General features: G+C 42.8%; 1 long non-coding RNA gene across 3 annotated transcripts in view; it reads left to right on the plus strand.

Annotated features, from left to right (window-relative positions):
• Nucleotides 1-56: 56 nt before the first annotated feature.
• Nucleotides 57-19673, plus strand: part of LOC112393176 (uncharacterized) — a 33226-nt gene continuing 13609 nt past the window's right edge. The window contains exons 1-3 of one of the 3 annotated variants that reach the window (XR_003001848.1): nt 57-633; nt 4361-4501; nt 4891-8190. This is a non-coding gene — a long non-coding RNA (uncharacterized LOC112393176). Of the gene's footprint in view, nt 634-4360; nt 4502-4890; nt 8191-19673 lie in introns of those variants that run through there. The other 2 variants (XR_003001847.1, XR_003001846.1) reach the window with 2 other exon arrangements.

A 19673-nucleotide genomic window follows, 5' to 3' on the forward strand; every position in this document is an offset into this window, starting at 1 on the left:
CGAGGCCCCGGGCCCGCCCCCTCGGCCTGGTTTCCGCGGAGTTCCCGGCCGGTGGGACCTCCTGGCGGCGGCCTAAGCGTTCCGGACTCCGCACCGAAACCGCTGTAACGGCCCGCGTCCTGGGGTTGCGAGCAGCAGGAGGCCGGCGGTGTGGGCGCTGCAGCTGGGCCCACAGTCTCCCCTCAACCCCGCCTCAGTTTCTCCCCTCCCTACAATTGCCTGGGGGTGGAATTGCCTGGGAGGGGTGGAAACCACGCAAAAGACTTAAGGGAGACAACCATAATACAGGTCTTCCTCCGCTTAACGATGGGGTTACGTCCTGATAAGCCCATCTAATTTGAAAATTTATTTAACACAGCTAACCGACCCAACATCACAGCTTAACCCAGCCTACCTTAAACCTGCTCAGAACACTTACATTGGTCTACAGTTGGGCAGAATCATCTAACACAAAGCCTATTTTATGACAGTGTTGAGTATCTCAAGTAATTTATTGAACACTGCTGAAAGTGAAAAACAGAATGGTTGCAAGCGTATCGGTTGTTTACCCTGTGCTGTCTGGGAGCTGGGACTTGCCCGCCTGCTCAGCATCACGCAAGAGTAACGCTAGACCGGAAAAGATAAAAATTCCAGGTGGGTATCACTTTCACACCGTGGCAAAGTCCAAAAATTGTAAGTGGAACCATGGGAAGTCGGAACCGTCTGTGCATGGAAGCTAGTTTAAAGTCTTGCGAAGATTTGGTGCAACTCTGAAGGATTATTGTACTTTGTTTCTACCCTCAGGTTCATATGGGAATGGGGCTGCCTTATTAATATGGATAATTATTAGTTTTGTATTAATATAGACAATTATTAGTATGTTCTGTTTGTTGCTCTTGCTATCACTGAAAGAGCTAAAAGAGCCAGCAAAGAAGCCAGCACCGCTGCCAGCCCAACATTTTTTCCCCTTTAAAAAGCTGTATTTATTTTTAATTTCTTGTATTTTTAATCCATATAAAAATTCAAACAGTGCAGATAAAATGGAAACTAATCTTTTCCTCTGAGGTAAACATTATCTATTCAACCTCAACATGATGGCGTTTGCAGCCTCTGGCAAAGGAATTTCCCTTTAAATTTGATAGAGACTAACACACGGTCTCTTCTGAGATCATACTCTTGGCTGGATGGAAGCCACTGTTCCGCCAAGCTCTCAACAAAGACTTTTGAGCTGCATCAGGAGCTTTACAAAGAAGTGTCACATTTAATTTCCACAACAAGTCAGTGGAGTCAGGCACTATTATCCCCATTTTACAGATGATGAAACAGGATTACAGAGGTTAAGTGTCTAACATGACACAGTTATTAAATGATGGAATCAATATTCAAGACAGAATCTGGCTGAATCCAAAACAGGCTCTTCACTAATTACCATGCTATTCACAGATGAATAAAATATAGCTCTTGTATCCAAGGAGTTTCTAGTCAACTTGTTGAGCAATAGTTAAGGAAGCTCAACCAGCTGGCTGGGAACATTGGCACTTCCTGTTATGCTAAAGTGAGCAGAACTAGAGTATCCTGTTTGATCACTTACTCTAGGGGAACATATTAAAAAGTCATGTTCCCTCACTCATTGCATTTTTTAAAATATTTATTTATTTTTGGCTGCGTTGGGTCTTCGTTGCTGCGTGTGGGCTTTCTCTGATTGCGGCGAGAGGGGGCTACTCTTTGTTGCAGTGCATGGGCTTCTCATTGGGTGGCTTCTCGTTGCGGAGCTTGGGTTCTAGGCACGTGGGCTTCAGTAATTGCAGCACACGGGCTCAGTAGTTGTGGCTCTCAGGCTGTAGAGCGCAGGCTCAGAAGTTGTGGAGCACGGACTTAGTTGCTATGTGGCATGTGGGATCTTCCTGGTCCAGGGATCGAACCCGTGTCCCCTGTACTGGCAGGCAGATTCTTAACCACTGGGCCACCAGGGAAGTCCCCTCACTGCATTTTAATGTCAAGTTATCTGCAGTGTGGGACGATATGAGTGAGATCTGAGACAGAATTTCACAAGTTAGGTGAACATTACAGCGCTGGTCCACAGACCAGAGCACTAGGAGGGCCCATGGGCAACCAACAGTGCAGGAGGTCAGTTCTAGAGACCCCAGAGGACAGACAAGCAAAAGGATTTGACCCCTACATAAAAATGCTTCTAACAGCTGCCCATGATTCCCTCCAAAGCTCTCCCATTTTCATTTTTCTTTTACTTCTGATTATATGTCCTTAACATCTCTCTTTAGCATTTCGTAACTTTAAACTTTCTCTAAATTGGGACTAATGATCTTTTAAGGTCGAGAGTATGTCTGGGGCCTGTTGAAAGTTGATGTTATCGGTATTTAAAATAATCCAAGGCCCATCAAGCACTTCTTCTGCTGGCATGGCAGCAATAATGTACAAAGTATGTTCTCGAAAGCATGCTCCCTTAGTTCTTCGAGCTGATGATCTAAAATGGACAAGAATGCCTTTTTGTTGATTCGTTTGTAGATACAAATATGTTTCTCTGTCAGTCAGAATAAACTAGGTTACGCTGCAGTAATATACAACTTCAAAAATACCAGTGACTTAAAACAAGATGTTGCGTGGGTACCTGTAGGATCCATTCTGTATCCTTTCTCCAGGGCCCAGGCTGATGGAGCCAGTACTCACTGGAACACTGTTTGCTGTCCATTGGCAGAGGGAAGGGAGCCCTCGAGACAGCCCACAACGGCAATTAAAAGCTCAGTCCAGAAGTGATACATGTTGCTTCTGCCTATTGGCCAGAGCTAGTCACGTGAAAACACATCCAAGGTCGAAAAAGTGTGGGGTGGGGTGCTTGTGTTGCGTAGTGCGGATGCTCCCTCCTGGCTTGAAGGCAGTGCGCTGAGACCCTTCGGTGAGCGGCACTGGTGACTCCTTGTCTGTCCTTAACTCAGACCCCTTAGCCCTAAGTCAGTTGGCTCTACCATCACCTCAGCACGTGTACCTATGACGACTCCAGCTCGGCCCACTCTGGTCTCACCTCTTTTTACAGTGCTGGTCTACATGTGATTTCTTGTGGCAGAGACTGGCTCTCTGTTAACCAAATCCATGTCCTTTTTTCCTCTGGGCACAGGTGAAACACATTTCCCAGCCTCCCTTGCACGTAGATAGGTGTGGCCACAGAATGGAATGGCACCCTTTCCAGGCCTGACCCTTAAAAACCTCCCATGGATATTGCTCTTTCCTGTTCCTGAATGGATGCCAAAGCCCAGGGGATCTTGGAAGCCTGCATGTTAGACAGCACACACACCGACCCCTCGCACCAACTGTGCAGTTCTTCAGGGAACTGTTTATAGTTCCCTGAAGAACTGTGCAGAGCACAGCCCTGCCTTGCCTACCCAGGAGCATCCACAGGGGTCTCTTGCAGGGGAGAAATAAACTTTTCTTATAGCAGCTGTGTTACCCTAAGGAATACACACCCACTTTACAAAGGAGATTAAGGAACTTGCCGAAGACTTGCCTATTTGTTTAAAAACTCCTCACTGGATATTAAAAGTCCTGATGAAACTGCTTCAGGATCCTCCAGCAGTTCTAAATTTCAGTGCCACACTGGGAAGGATGCTTGGTGGCCTGCTTCCTTTGCAGTTTTCCCTTTCCTTGTCAATCCGAGCGCAGATGGACAACCTGGTGCCCAGATAGCATAATGCTGTGACAGCTTGTAGTGCTCTCTTGCTGATAGAAATCTCTGATTGTGGTCTGGTTTAGCTGGTGCCTGACTGCAGTCTCCTTCAGGCTGAACACGAGCGTGTTTATGCTGCAGGGTTTGTAGTGTTCGCCTGCCTTTTTTGCAGAGGCGCCCTGGGAGTGCAGACATCAGCAACCACTGGATTATTATCAAAAGGACTCATCCAAGGGTTAGCCCAGAGAGGGTGGGGCATCTTTACAAAGAGCTAAGAGGGCCGGGAGGTTAAGTATATAAAAGGAATTCTGGACAGTGAGCTCCAAGGGCTAGAGGGGATTACTGAAGCAGGCTTTGAAATATTCTGTCTTTATTTATTAACCTGCTTGTTGCAACACATTCCAACAATTCTGAAGGATGCCAAGTAAAAACGGTGAAGTTCTGCTTGCATGCAAAGTCTACTTCTCCCAAGAAATTTACCACTGCTGATATCTGATATGCATCCTAGAAGTCTTTAAATATAAGGCAAAGTTGGCAACTTTTTGAAGAGCTTGTCAATCTATGCCGCATCAACTACTTACCGCTAATGTTTCTCAAGCTTTTACTAGGTGCCAGGCCCTGCTCTAAGCACTTTTCCTGTGTTTTCTCATTTACTCCTCAAAACAATGCCTGGACTGTAATACTGTTACCAATTTCATTTTGCAGGCAAGGAGACCAAAGTACAGGAGGACTGAATAATTGCCCCAGGCCACACACTCAAGCAAGACTTGGAACCCAAGCAGTTTGGTTACAGAGTCCAGGCAGTGATGACCCAGCCATGCCACCTTTCAGCTGGTAAACAGCCAGGTACAGAATGGGGTACCTTCTTCGTAGCGGACCATTGGATAAACTCAGTTATTTTAGTTTAGGGAATTGGAAACAATGGGTTTCAAATATTGACCCTACTACTTTCCTAACTTCCCTGGGCCTTAGTGATTTCAATGATAAAATACAGCTAGCCAAACAGATGTTGCTGAGTATTAGTATTAATGCGTCAATGACTCTAAAGGGTCATGCAAATGTGTAACGTTATCCCATTTAGCTGAAGAATCAGCTTAATTTCATTTGTGCTCCATCTCAGTGGAAGAGTCACTGGAGGACAAACTGCTGTTGAGATTGCTCTGCTACTTGTGTTAGGGATAATTTAATTTCCTATCTGTTAAAGGCTGTTAATCCTTGATTTTCACTTTTCTCAGCAGATACAATGACTCCCTCTTGGCTCTCTAAACACCCTGTGAGTCCCCATAATCCACTTTGCAATGATTAGTCTAAAATGTTCTGCTTCACTCTTTCTAATTTTTTAAAAGAGAAAATTATTTTGTGCTTACCAGTTGTATCTCGCCAAGATTTTTACTGTACTGTTAACGTACCGATAGTTTTGCCCTTCTACCACAAAGGGGCGCTGTTTCACTGATTTTTGTTTGCGGGGAGGGTGCTTCAGCTAAAGTACCTTCTGCGCTGGTATCTGAGCTGTTGAAATTTGGCCTTTCACATGTTGCCATTAAAATGCAACCAATTATTTGAGACAAGAAACAAACCAGCAAATAACCTTAGCATTAAACAATACCTTCATCCAAGGAGCTCAAAGATCCAGATGCTCCACAATTAATTAGAAACTAAGCTTCAATGATTAATACAGAAAAGAAAAAGAAAATCCTTTAAGTCTTGAAGCTGACTAAAAGAAAATTCAGTTATGTGGATAGCCATTTATAATTCAAATATAGGAACGTCACTATTTGTCATTTTAATTTTTTTGTATTGGTGTTATTTGATGAAATTGTTTTCATTCATCTTGTAGGATTATTATTACCAGTGAAATACCAGTCATGGTGAAGAGTTATTTCATTGGATGAATGTATTACAAGGAGTTTTCCTGTTTATTTTACTATTTTGTTACTGTGTATGTTTGAATTTGGGAAAGTGAATTCCATTTTATATCTTACAATGATGAACTTTGAATTCTAAAACCTAATAATGATGGTAGAAATGTGAAAAAAAATGGAAAAGAGAATAAGGAGTACTTAGTAATAATCCTAACCTCTAGGAAATCCTCCAGGTTTTGGATAAATATAAACAAAGTATTACATTTTAAACCTTAAATTTAGTTACTTAATAATCAAAAGGCATGTTAAACTACACATTTGTTATCTTGTTCTAAAGGAAGAAGAATGAGGGCCGAAAGTTAAAATTACATTATACTTAACTTTCTTTACATTTTAGGGCAGAGCGAGGCCTATTTCTGTTCGTATTAGGTTTCTTTTGCTGCATAATGAATTACCATAAACTTAGCAGCTTCAAACATTCATTACCTCAGTTTCTGGAGTCAGAAGCCGGGGCATGGCCGAAATAGGTTCTTGGCTCAGGGTCTCACAAGACTGAAATCAATGTGTCAGCTGGGCTGATTCCCTTCTAAAGCTTGGGGTCTTCTTTCAAGCTCACAGAGTTGTTGGCAGAATTCAGTTCCTTGCAGCTGTAGGACCCTGGCCCCTCTTCTCTTGCTGGATATTAAGCAGGGCTCTAAAGATGGGCTGGATGTTAGGAGGCCACCCACAGTTCCTTGCCATGTGGCCCCTCCATAGGCCCTTTCACACTTCAAAATCTCTTTCACCTGGAGAACCCAGTTCCTTTAAGGGCCACTGAGGATAATCTTCTATTTTAAGGTCAACTGATTTGAGAATTTAATTGCATTTGCAGAATCCCTTCACAGCAGCACCTAGATCAGTGTTTAACTGAGTAACCTGGGGAAGGTGTGTGTACACTGGGGCACAGGAATCCTGAGACCATCTTAGAATCCTGCCTACCTTTATTAGTCTGTTCAGGCTGCTATAACAAAATACTACAGACTGGGTAGTCTATAAAAAACAGAAATTTATTTCTCACAGTTCTGGAGTCTGGAAGTTGGAGATCACAGTGGCAACATAGTTGGGTGAGGGTCCTCTTCTGGGTTTCAGATTTCTTATTGAATCCTCATATGGCAGAAGGGGCTAGGGGTCTCTCTGGAGCCTCTTCTATAAGGCACTAATTCCATTCATGAGGGTTCCACCTCAAGCAACTCCCAAAGGCCCCACCTACTAATGCTATCACCTTTGGGGGTTAGGATTGCAACATATGAATTTTAGGGGGACACAAACATTCAGACCATAGCACTACCATAATAATGCTTTATAACAAACATTTGAACTCAATAAGTTATATTTAAAACGATGGTATTTATTAAGTATCTGAGAGCAGCATAAATGACTTAAAAAAAAAAGAGAGAACCAAGCCAATAATTCAGAGGCTATATGAAAGTAAATGAATGATAGATAATGCTGCCTTGGTTAGTTCAAGCTAAGGAGGAGAAAACTCCACCAATACAAACTCACGTTCTATTAATCTTCAAGTAGCACTGATTTACGCTGGGCCCAGAATTCACTGAGGAATCATTGCATAGAGTCCAGCCCCTTTTGCTAACACAGGATCAACTTGGAGTGGGCAGTGTGTCTAGGGCATCTGGTGGGTAAGAACCATCTCCTTTTGTTTTACCCCTTAGTTGCTACTAAGAGGAGTGATGCTGTATCCCCCAGATTAAGATCCTCTCTTAAAATCCCACTGTGACAGGTGATAGGTCACCTTGGCATTTTTGAATATTTGAATTTTAAATTTAAAATGTCATCATCATCAGAGGCATCATTCATTGTGTCGCTGACTGCCGTCATCAAACCCAGGAAAGTGGGAGGCTGCCAGTATTTGCAGCCCATCTTCCGTGTAGAATTGTGATGGGGTCAGAGCCATGATTAAGGAAACTTCTCTGATTGCAGTGTTTGGGTGGGGAAAAGCAGGAGGGTTTTCTTCTCATTTTTTTCTATTAAATCTGACAATTTAAGAGATATCATTAAAAAATACTCTTCTCCCCAGGAGAGAAAAGGCTTGGCTCTTCAATATCTTTCATTGAAACCATAAGGCTCTTGTTATATTCACCATATTAGCCTTCAAGGCCTTGTCTTTTCTGACTTGGAGCACTGAAGGCATTTTGATCCCCTTCCAGTTCTACAAACAACGTTCTTTAATCAGCTTGAGGCATCACTTGATCAGAGAAAAGCACTTCCTCACTCCCTAATGCAAACAGCACCTGCCAATCCCCCATCCAGAAGCAAGAGAGAAGGGCTGTTCTTTGAGCCCGCAGAGCACTGTTAATTCAAATGTACATTAAACCAAAGAAAATAACCTGAAACCTACAGCCTCATTAATAGATGCAGAGCATAGTGGCATTTAGAGATTTAAAAAAACAAGTCCACGGACCCACATATCCACACAACATATTTGTTTACTTATGGCCAGTGTGGAAAGCCTGATATTGATAGCATGGTGTTTCATTTCCACTGGCATTAAGTTCATCATCTTAGTGAAAATGTAAAAAGGATAAATAACTAAACGGGAAGTAAAAAATGTATTGTTAATTGTATTGTTGATTAATACTGAGCAGGCTGTAATAAACCACACATTTTTCTTTCAAACTACTTGTTTTAAGCTTTCTCCAATTTTAGAAGGGTAGGATATATATATATATATATATGAATATATAAAAATATATGTGTGTATATATTTTAAATAATATGATATGTACATATGATATATAATGTATATATCACATATATTATTTATGTAAAATCAGTTATGATTAGCTGTGTTGTGCTGCAGCAATAAGCAACCCTCAAATCTCAGTGATTTAAAACAACAAAGGTTATTTCTTGTTCACACTATATGTCCCTCCACTCTGGGGTGTCAAATGTTTGTTTGTTTTGGCCATGCCACGAGGCTTGTGGGATCTTAGTTCCCTGACCAGGGATGGAACCCACGTCCTCGGTGGTGAAAGTAGGGATTCCTAACCACTGGACCTCCAGGGAATTCCCTGTCCCTCCACTCTGTGTCATCCTTACCAAGAGAGCTAGGCTGATGGAGCCTCCCTTTAGTGCTTCTGCAATTGCTCTGCAGGGGAAGAAGAATGAGTCAAATTGTGGACACACTCTTAAGGATTCCAGTTGGAAATGACACTAGTGACTTCTGCTCACATATCACTAGCCAAAGCAAGTCACTGGGTCACACCCAATTCCAAGGGCAGAAGACAGCCAGAGATATTTGGTGAACAGTACTAATGTCTCTGTCTCTCTCTCTCACACACACTCTCTCTCTCTCTCTATATATATATCTATATATGTATATTTGATGTGTAGATTGAAAAGGGGGGAAATAAGTTCAGTTGTAGCCAAGTGAATAGAGTCAACTTTGATTTATCATTGTAATATTGTTACTAAGTTTAGAATCATTGAAAACAATGACATAGGCTATGTTCATAGAATATACTGCAGTCATTTGGAAGCGTAAGGCAGATCTTTATGTACAGACATGCAAATATCCCCCAGAAATATTGAATTTTAAAAAGAGCAAATAGCAGAATACCATGCTATCATTTATTTGAAAAAAGACGTATAATTATATTTATGTGCATATGCCTCTGTGTGTGTGTGTCTGTGGGTGTGTGTGTGACATGCATAGGAAAAGGCCTAGAAAGGTTATTACCAAACAGTTACTACTCATGGGGAACACAGAGGGATTTGTGTGGCACGTAAGAGACTATCACCCTTTTTACTTTACATAATCCTGTATTGTTTGAATTAATTACATCCATTTATTCATGTATTGTTGTATTATTTTCCTAGGGCTGCCTCAACAAATTTCCACAAAATTGACAAAACAGAAATTTACTCTTTCACAGTTCTTGAGACCAGAAGTCTGAAATCTGGCAGGACCGTGCTTCCTCCCAAGGCTCTAGGGTCTGTTCTTTTCCTCTTCCAGCTGTTGGTGGCTGTTGGCATTCCTTGACTTGTGGCTGCATCACTCCAGTCTCTGCCTCCATGGTCACATTGCTTTCTCCTCTTCTGTGTGTCTCCTCTGTGTGTCTCTTCTAAGCATATTTGTCACTGGACTTAGGAGCTACCTGGATAATCTATCATGGAGGGATAACTAGATTTGGAGCTGGAAACTAGGGCAACAGTGGTGCCATGGGCTAAATTCTCATCTCAAGATCCTTAAGACTCCTTTTCCAAGTAAGGTCATGTTCACAGGTTCCAGAGATTAGGATGTGGACATAATTTTTTAGGGGGAAGTGGAGTGGAGGGCATCATTCAACCCACTACCCTTACGTGATGTGAAAAAAATTGGAAAGGAAAAGATTGAAAAACAGGAAATCACTATTAACAGTGATTACTTCAAGGAGGGAAAAATGTACAGATTTTCTACAGTGAACTTATATAACATTTATAATTAGTAAAAACAAACAAACAAACAAAAACATACAAAATAATAGAGCAATAGTAACAACCAGCACCATAACATAAAGAAAAACACAGGCAGGTCCTGACTTACACATACCCTATTAACAAATGACCCTGACACATCAGAAAGGAGTGGGCAGGTCACATCTTCACACTCAGTGATGGGGCCAGGTGTGGGGCTTAGATTTAGACCAGGGACCCTACAGCAGCCTTGGGTTTTAAGAACCCCAGAGACGTTAGCCTTCTCTCATGCAAGGACTGGTACCCAGGAAGAGCCACCCACCTCACCAGAAGAGGGGAGGTACTTTCCTGGTGTTGATTTGTAGAAATTAAAATGCTTTCTTTTTAAAATGCTTTTCTCCTCAAAGAAGCAACATTATTAAATAGAGGTTGCAAGCATGAGCTCAATTTCAGCCCAACGATGTGTCTTATTTCATCTACACTGTGTATAAATCTTTTCACCAACTATTTTCACCTGAGATTTTGGTGTTTTGCTTCTCCTGATCTGCTGCACTGGGCCTGCATTCTCCCAGGGCAGCCACTGCTTGAGCTGGGGAGGGGCTGCACCCTTTAGATGGGACATGCGCAGTGATCTCCATCATTCCCTGGTCTCCTGACCCAACTCTCCTCATTTACATTGTCCACCTGGCCACTACAGGCATTTGAGTTTGCAAACCCCCGATGAATAGAATGAACATCATTTTGTGGTACTAAAACACAGTACGTTAAGGGTTAAGTGGGCTTGGGCACACTGTTGCTTCCAGGAAAGAATGCGATCTGAGTTCCAAATAGCCAACAAATGAACTTGAAGCAGACAAACTGTTCATAAATTGGCAACTCCTCTACAGTGATGTTTTATACTCTGTGTAAACAAGCAATGGAAAACGCATATCCATATATGCACGCAGATACCAGAAATTCAATTCCATGGGCGATTCGGGAATGAAGTTTCAAAATTCTGCTGAGGATGATTATGTATGTCTGAGTCTGCATGCAGGTGGGCGTGTGTGTACCCCTGGGGGCCTGGATGTGCTGTCACTCTGCTCAGGCCAGAGCCTGTCCTTGTAACCCCAACTGTAGGGCTTGCTGTGTCATGAGCCAAAATTAACCTCATCATGATTGGGTTAGATCCGGGGGCCTTTATAGAATTTCCTTTCTGGGATCTGTGTTGACTCCTGGCAGGTGTTTCCAGCAAAGCTCTTGAATTTTTAATTTGAGTTGAGCTGTGGAGGTGAAATGAAGTGGGTCATAGGGGGAGTGTTGCCTTATCCAGAGCTGGAGCCTTTTGGGACGGCAGTCCTTTTCTGTAATTTTCAGAACAGATTGCTGACTTTCAAGACCTTTGTGAGAAGAATGCTCTTAAGGTTTTCCCCTCCTAAGTTGATAAGTATTTAATGAGCACCTACTCTGTTCATAGCAGTTGGTTAAGATACACCAACAAATTAAGATGTGGGCAGTGCTTGCAGACCAAGGAGCTTTCAACCTGATCAGGCAGTGGAGACACAAAGAGGCAAAACATTAAATAACAGCACAATGTCATGTGAAACAGATAAGATGCCACAGGTAGTGAGCCGTGAATTGCCGCATGGACGTGTATGTGGAAGAGTATCGCCAAATACACTTAGAGACTCTAAGTATACTGTCTATAGTTTCAGGGAAGAGAAATGTCATTTCAGGCCAGGGGATGGCCAGGCAGTGGAGGTGGTGGCTGAACCAAGTGTAAGCAGAGCGGAAGGTAAAACACCAAGCAGACATGTGACAATGGGAGAATGGAAGGTGGCTTTGGCTGAATGACAGGGTACCTAATCCTGGGCTTTGTTGCATAGGCAGTGGGGAGCCCTTGAAGTTTTTGAGCAGAGGAATGGTATGAGCCAATTTATACATTGGGAGATCAATCTGGACACGATGTCAGGATGGTTTGGAGGAAGAAGAAGGAAATGAGAACAGAAGGAGACTGGGAGGGAAGCTCCTATGGAGGAGGAATGGCTTCAGCTTGGGTAGGTCAGAGGGACTTGAAAAGAAGGGATAGATGGGGGAGAGTCTTAAAGGACTTGGTGGCAGACAGATTGCCATGAACGGGGAGGAGGAGAAGGGGCAGCAACGGCATCAGGGAGGGCTGACTCTCAGTTTGGAGTCGGAAACTAGGACAACGGCGGTGCCACGGGCTAAAAGAGCCAAGAGTGGTGGGAGGTCCACGGAGAGACGGCGAGAAGAGCAGGCTGATTTGAGTCCTGCCTTGAGGCCCTCATGGGGCGCCCAGATGGCAATGACCCAGCTCTGGTGCCACATTCTCAACTACCCTGTGGTGCTTTCCACCTGTATGTGTTCATCTCTTAACGCACACTCTGGGGGCTCAACACCAGTAAGTGGATGGGACCTGTTGCGGATGCTGAAACTCACTCGGTAGATATCCACGCCCCCACTGCCTTTCCAGCTGGTGCTCAGTAGTCTCAGAACCAGCAGACCAACCACCATGAATCGTTGCCTGGTTGAGTAAGTATTTGTACCTGAATGATATGAGAGATGTGCAGTGGTTATTCTACTCCGTATCTCCACCTTCGGGAAGGCCCACGCCTCTGAAATTCTACAAGCTCTTTTGATTATGCTTCCAGGGTTCAGCACTCCCCAGTGTCAGAAAACCCTTGCTTACACTCACTTTATATTATTCACACCGAGCTTTGACCTTGACAATGGCGTTTCTTTTTTCTTTTTCTTTTTTGGCTGGGCGCAAGGCCTGAGGGATCCTAGTTCCCCAACCAGGGATCGAACCTGTGCTCCCCGCAGTGGAAGCGCAGAGTCCCAACCACTGGAGCGCCAGGAGATTCCCCGCAATGGAGTTTCAAAGTGCCCCTGCTTTTCAACTAGGCCCCCTTGACGTTTGTGAGCTCATGTGTATATAGGGGCAGGGGGGAGTAATTCCATTAAAGGAAATTTCGGCAGGGACATTATTATGTTTTTGCAGGTAATTAATGAATACTCATTAATTACTGTCATGCCTTCACCGGAATGGGGAAAGCAAAGGAACAGCCACCCTGACTGTTTGGGATTGTGGCTAAATGTAGGGACAAAATCACCAAGCGAAGCCTGTTCCTAAGGGCCGATTGAGGATGCATTGTTAACGGGATTCTGAGTAAACCCGTCCTTATTCCTTTTTATTCTTCCTATTTCTTTGTCCTCTTCAGTTTTCGCCTGTTGGGCATCAAGTCCTTTTTCTCTGCTCTCTGTGCTCCCTCCACTTCAATCCTCGCCCCCCTTCTTTACCCCACAACTGGTCTGCATTGATATTCATTCCAAAAAAATTACCCAGCCCATTCTGCGGTGGAAAGCTGAGACCAGGGACTGGTGCAACTGTTGGAATATATAAACGTGACTCTTTTTCAGGTAGCATCTAAGATGCCAGTCATAGCAGCCTCATTTTAAAAACTATTTATATTCACAAAAGTCTCTAATAGCATTTTTATTGTGTACGCCTGTGATTGGGCACGTGTTTTTCCCCATGCCAGTTTCTTATTATCGTTCAACACTGACTACAGTCTTAAAAGATAATGAAAACAGAAACACTCTTTTTAAAAGGCGATGACTGCTTTCCATGTCCTGTGCTCCCCTGCCTGAAGGGGCCGGTTTAGTGTTTAAACCATCCGGCGCACCTGACTCCCTCAGAACCCAAGTTCACATCCTTGCAGCATTGACTCAGTCTTTTATTCCTCTGCAGAGAATAAATTGAATACCAGGCTATTTACTGCGCCGGTGTCTTTCAGATGAGCCCTTAAAACCCAAAGGCTGTCTTTGGTTGCTGGGGATGTTGGAGTTTTTTCCTGTCCTGCTGTCCTTGCCCTGGGTTCCAGAACCTGGCCTGGTCCCAGATGTCACGCACTCGCCTTTGAAGAAAGACGTTTATTTGGGCCTTTCTTTTCTCAGCTCCTGCTGTTTCTTTGCTTCCATGACATGACCTGCTGCTTTCACCCCTTAGTTTTCCGGTGCATTAAAAAAATCAAGTAACAAAACAGTTTCCCTCAGAGTGAAAGTGCTACAAATACAAGCTCGGTACCTGTATTCCATTATTATGAATAACTCACAAACTCTCATGCCATGCTTATGATTGACTTGCAATTATGGGTTGTGTTTTTTACAGCGGCTTCTGAATGGTATTCTCCCCTGGTTGTTCCTTAAGCCAAGCCTGGAACCCCTGGGTCACATGAGAAACGGTGGATTATATAGATTCTACCCTATCGTTGTTGTTTTTTTACCCCAAGCCTAGATATTGGATCTGTCATTAGTGATGCAATAATAATACCTTCCATTTGCCGTCTTATGCCTTTTCAAAAGTGCTTTCCACGTTCTTGTGATTGATTCTCACAGAATGAGTTTGACACAGGCAGTGCAAATATTACGGCCTGAGTTTATAAGGAAACATACAAAGCGAGGGTAAATGACTTGCTCAAGTTCTTACAGCAAGTCTAAGAGGGACCTGGGATGGAACCAGATTTCATGATTTCAAGGTGTGTGGTTTTCCTACGGCCACTGCATCTGTGATGAACTCAAGGCGGTTGCTTTCACATACAAGATTTCATCGGATCCTATGCTGACCTTACAACCAAGGGTGAGCAGGTATTATCCTCATCTTCCAGATCAGGAAGTAGAATCTCAGAGACATCGAGTTACCAAGATAATATGGTGATAAATAACAGAGGCAGGATTTGACCCCAAGGCTCCAAGCCCACTGCTCTTGGTGACACTTCGCTGGCTGATTAAGGACACCACCAGCTTGGCCAAAACACTTAGACTCATCCTTGGCTCTTTTTATTTTCTCTTAGCTTATATCTGAGTCATCAGTAAATCTTTCTGATTTTACCTTCAAAATATATTCTAAATCAACCATTTCTCACCACCTCCACTGCTATTATCCTGGTCGAAGCCTTTGCTTTTTCTCACCTGGATTGCTGCAATAACCACCTAGTTACTGTCCAAAGATGGTCCCCAATGAATCAGGCCTCCTAGGAGTCATGCCCGTCTGGTTCTGCAACATTGAATTTCAGCTGGTCTGTGACCCATTTTAATCAACAGAACGTGGAAAGATGTGATTCGGTGCATTTCTGGTGTAAGCATTGAGAACGTTTTTGTACTTCTGAGAGCCCTTGAGCCCCCTGTAAGAAGTCCAGCGACTCTGCTGGAGAGACAAATTGAAGGGGCCACGTGGAAAGTCCACATGAGGGGGTAGAGGCCCTGAGGCTGTGGAGTGAGGGAGAAGCCCCCCTGTCAGAGTTCCAGCTGAGCCCAGCCTTTTCGTGGTCCCCACAGAGGTTCCAGGCTTGTGGGTGAGCATCCTGGGCATTTCAGCCAGTGGTACCCTCATAGACTGCAGCCCAGACTGATGTCACCTGGAGCGGAAGAACCATCCAGCTGAGCCCAACTGACCCACAGAATTGTGAGAGAGAATAAAATGATCGTAGTTTTAAGCCACTGAGTTTTGGGTTAGTTTGTTGTGTAGCAATAGAAAACAAACACCTGTTCCACTCTCACTTGCCACCGGTCTCTTTTCCACACAGATTTTTAAAAAATTGTTTTAAAATACAAACATCTTAACCATTTTTAAGTATATAGTTCAGCAGTTAAGTACATTCACATTGTTGTGCAACCCGTCTCCATAAATCTTCATGTTGCAAAACTGAACCTCTGTACCCATTAAACAACTCCCCATTACCCACTTACCCCAGTCCCTGGCAACCATTATTCTGTTTTCTGTTTCTATGAATTTGACACTTCTAGGTACCTTGTATAAGTGGAATCATATAGTATTTGTCTTTTGGTGACTGACTTGTTTCACTTAGCGTGATATCCTCAAGTCTCATCCAGGTTTAACATGTGTCAGAATGTCCTTCCTTTGGTTGCTTCTACCTCTGGGCTATTGTGAATAATGCTGCTATGAACAAAGGCATCCAAATATCTCTTTGAGGCCCTACTTTCAATTCTTTTGGGTATACACCCGGAAGTGGAATTGTTGGATTGCATAGTAATTATATTTTTAATGCTTTGAGGAACCATCATACAAAGAAGATTTTAAAACATAAATTTTGTCACTCTGTTGCTCAGAACTCTCTGTTGACTTCTCATTACTCTTAGAATAGTATCCAAGACCCCTACTCTGGCCTACAAGGCCTGATGTCACCAGCCCACGGGCACCTCACCCGCCTTCCTTCCTTCTCTCTGCTTCAGCCATTCTCAGCAACTTACTGCTCCTTGTCACCCCAGGCATGATCCTACCACAGGGATTTTACACCCGCCATTCTCTCTGCCTGAAATGCTCTTCCCTGGTTACCAACATGGCTCTCACCCTTATCTCATTCAGGTCTCAGTTCAAATGTCCCTTCCTTCAGAGAGGCCTTCTCTGATCACCCCCATCATCTGTATGTCTTTTTAAAAAATTCCTCACTTTATCTCTACCTGGTAAGTAGGGAATTTATATTAATGGCACACACATATAATACTAACCAAGTGCCTGGCTCTGTTCTAAACACTTCGCATATATTATATGTAAATATGCTAAATAATTTCCCTAAGGCTCTACAGCTAGTAATTGACAGAGCTGGGATTGAATCAAAGCTATTGGGATCCAGAATCCACTATATTATACACACCTCAATGTAAATGTATATGTGTAAAATATGTATATATCATGTATGTGCTTTTTATTGTCTGTCTCTCCCATTGGGTGTAAACTCCACGAGGACAGGGACTTTGTTTTGTTCACTGTTCCCCAGGGCTTAGAACAATGTCGGGCACATATTAGGTTTTCAATAAAAGTGAGTTGAATGAATCAGTGAGGGAACGAATGAATGGGTTCTTTGTATATTAAAAAAAGGCTCTCAATTGTTTTCTCCCTTGACTTTGTGCCCTCAAAGCACAGCTAGCCAAATAGAGCAATTGCACGTTGTAGGTGCTCAAGAATTATTTATTCAGTGAATGATTTGTGAGCTGCTTGAGGACCCAGACCTGTGTCTCTTATCTCTGTCACCCTCACAGCCCCAGTCCCACTGCTGGGCTGCCCAGCCTTTGTTGCTGCTGTGGGAGAGGAGACTTTATTGAGGGAATCTCGTCTCCTGTGTTGTGGCAGTGAATAGGGGCACTTGTTATCGCAGAAGTAGCTGCAAGGAAACTGAGGTTGCAAGTTCGAGGCCAAAGACTATGTGGAAGAGATACCGTTTTCAGAATCTTTCACTGTTTTCGATCCTACACATAAAAAGCCTCATTTTCCATAGGATTTAGTGTCAGCTTGTTTTATTTTTTTATTTCTATTTTTAATAGATCTTTATTGGAGTATAATTGCTTCACAATACCGTGTTAGTTTCTGTTGCACAACAAAGCGAATCAGCCATATGCATACACGTGTCCCCATATCCCCTCCTTCCTGAGCCTCCTTCCCAGCCTCCCTGTCCCACCCCTCTAGGTCATCGCAAAGCACCCAGCTGATCTCCCTGTGCTATTCGGCTGCTTCCCACCAGCCAACTGTTTTACATTCAGTAGTGTATATATGTTGATGGTACTCCTACTTTGCCCCAGCTTCGCCCTCCCACCCCGTGTCCTCGTCCATTCTCTGTGTCTACCTCTTTATTCTTGCCCTGCCACTAGGTTCATCAGTACCTTTTTTTTTTTTTTAGATTCTATATATATGCATTAGCGTACACTATTTGTTTTTCTCTTTCTGACTTACTTCACTCTGTATGACATACTCTAAGTCCATACACCTCACTAAAAATAACTCAATTTCGTTTCTTTTTATGGCTGAGTAATATTCCATTGTACATATGTGTCACATCTTCTTATCCATTCATCTGTTGATGGACACTTAGGTTGCTTCCATGTCCTGGCTATTGTAAATAGTGCTGCAATGAACATTGTGGTGCATATCTCTATTTGAATTATGGTTTTCTCAGGATATATGCCCAGTAGTGGGATTGCTGGGTCATATGGTAGTTCTATTTTTAGTTTTTTAAGGAACCTCCACACTGTATTCCATAGTGGTTGTGTTAATTTACATACCCACCAACAGTGTAGGAGGGTTCCCTTTTCACCACACCCTTTCCAGCATTTATTGTTTCTAGATTTTTTGATACTGGCCATTCTGACTGGCGTGGGGTGATACCTCATTGTAGTTTTGATTTGCATTTCTCTAATAATTAGTGATGTTGAGCATCTTTGTCATGTGCCTCCTGGCCATCTGTATGTCTTCCTTGGTGAAATGTCTATTTAGGTCTTCCGTGCATTTTTTAACTGGATTGTTTGTTTTTTGATATTGAGTTCCATGAGCTGTTTGTATATTTTGGAGATTAATCCTTTGTCTGTTGTTTCATTTGCAAATATTTTTTCCCATTCTGAGGGTTGTCTTTTTGTCTTGTTTATGGTTTCCTTTGCTGTGCAAAAGCTTTTACGTTTAATTAAGTCCCATTTGTTTATTTTTGTTTTTATTTCTGTTACTCTAGGAGGTGGGTCAAAAAAGATCTTGCTGTGGTTTATGTCAAAGAGTGTTTTTCCTATGTTTTCCTCTATAAGTTTTGCAGTGTCTGGTCTTACATTTAAGTCTTTAATCCATTTGGAGTTTATTTTTGTGTATGGTGTTAGGAAGTGTTCTAATTTCATTCTTTTACATGTAGCTGTCCAGTTTTCCCAGCACCACTTATTGAAGAGGCTGTCTTTTCTCCATTGTATGTTCTTGCCTCTTTTGTCGTAAATTAGGCGCCCATATGTACGTGGGTTTATCTCTGGGCATTCTATCCTGTACCATTGATCTATATTTCTGTTTTTGTGTCAGTACCTTACTGTCTTGATTACTGTAGATTTGTGGTATAATTTGAAGTCAGGGAGCCTGATTCTTCCAACTCTGCTTTTCTTTCTCAAGATTGCTTTGGCTATTCAGGGTCTTTTGTGTTTCCATGTGAATCGTAAGGTTTTTTGTTCTAATTTTGTGAAGAATGCCATTGGTAGTTTGATAAGGATTGCATTGAATCTGTAGATTGCTTTGGGTAGTATAGACATTTTCACAATATTGATTCTTCCAATCCAAGAACATGGTATATTTCTCCATCTGTTTATGTCATCTTTGATTTCTTTCATCAGTGTTTTACTGTTTTCTGTGTACAAGTCTTTTGCCTCCTTAGGCAGGTTTATTCCTAGGTTTTTTTTACATTAATTTTGTATTTGCTACATTACCAAATTCATTGATTAGTTCTAGTAGTTTTCTGGTGGCATCTTTAGGAGTTTCTATGTATAGTATCATGTCATTGGCAAATAGTGACAGTTTTACTTCCTCTTTTCAATTTTGTATTCCTTTTCTTTCTTTTTCTTCTTTGATTGCTGTGGCTAGGACTTCCAAAACTATGTTGAATAAGAGTGGCGAGAGTGGACATCCTTGTCTTGTTCCTGATCCTAGTGATTTAATGTGCTGGTGGATTCTTTTCTTTTTTAAATTTAATTTATTTTTATTTATTTTTGGCTCTGTTGGGTCTCCATTGCTGAGTGCACGCCCTCTCCAGCTGTGGCCAGTGGGGGCCACTCCCCATTGCAGTGCCCAGGCCTCACTGCGGTGGCCTCTCTTGCTGCGGAGCACGGGCTCCAGGTTTGCGGGCTTCAGCAGTTGTGGCTCGCAGGCTCCAGAGCGCAGGCTCAGTAGT

Source organism: Neophocaena asiaeorientalis, unplaced genomic scaffold (assembly GCF_003031525.2).
Source record: "Neophocaena asiaeorientalis asiaeorientalis breed wild unplaced genomic scaffold, Neophocaena_asiaeorientalis_V1.1 scaffold264, whole genome shotgun sequence".
Lineage (NCBI taxonomy): Eukaryota > Metazoa > Chordata > Mammalia > Artiodactyla > Phocoenidae > Neophocaena > Neophocaena asiaeorientalis.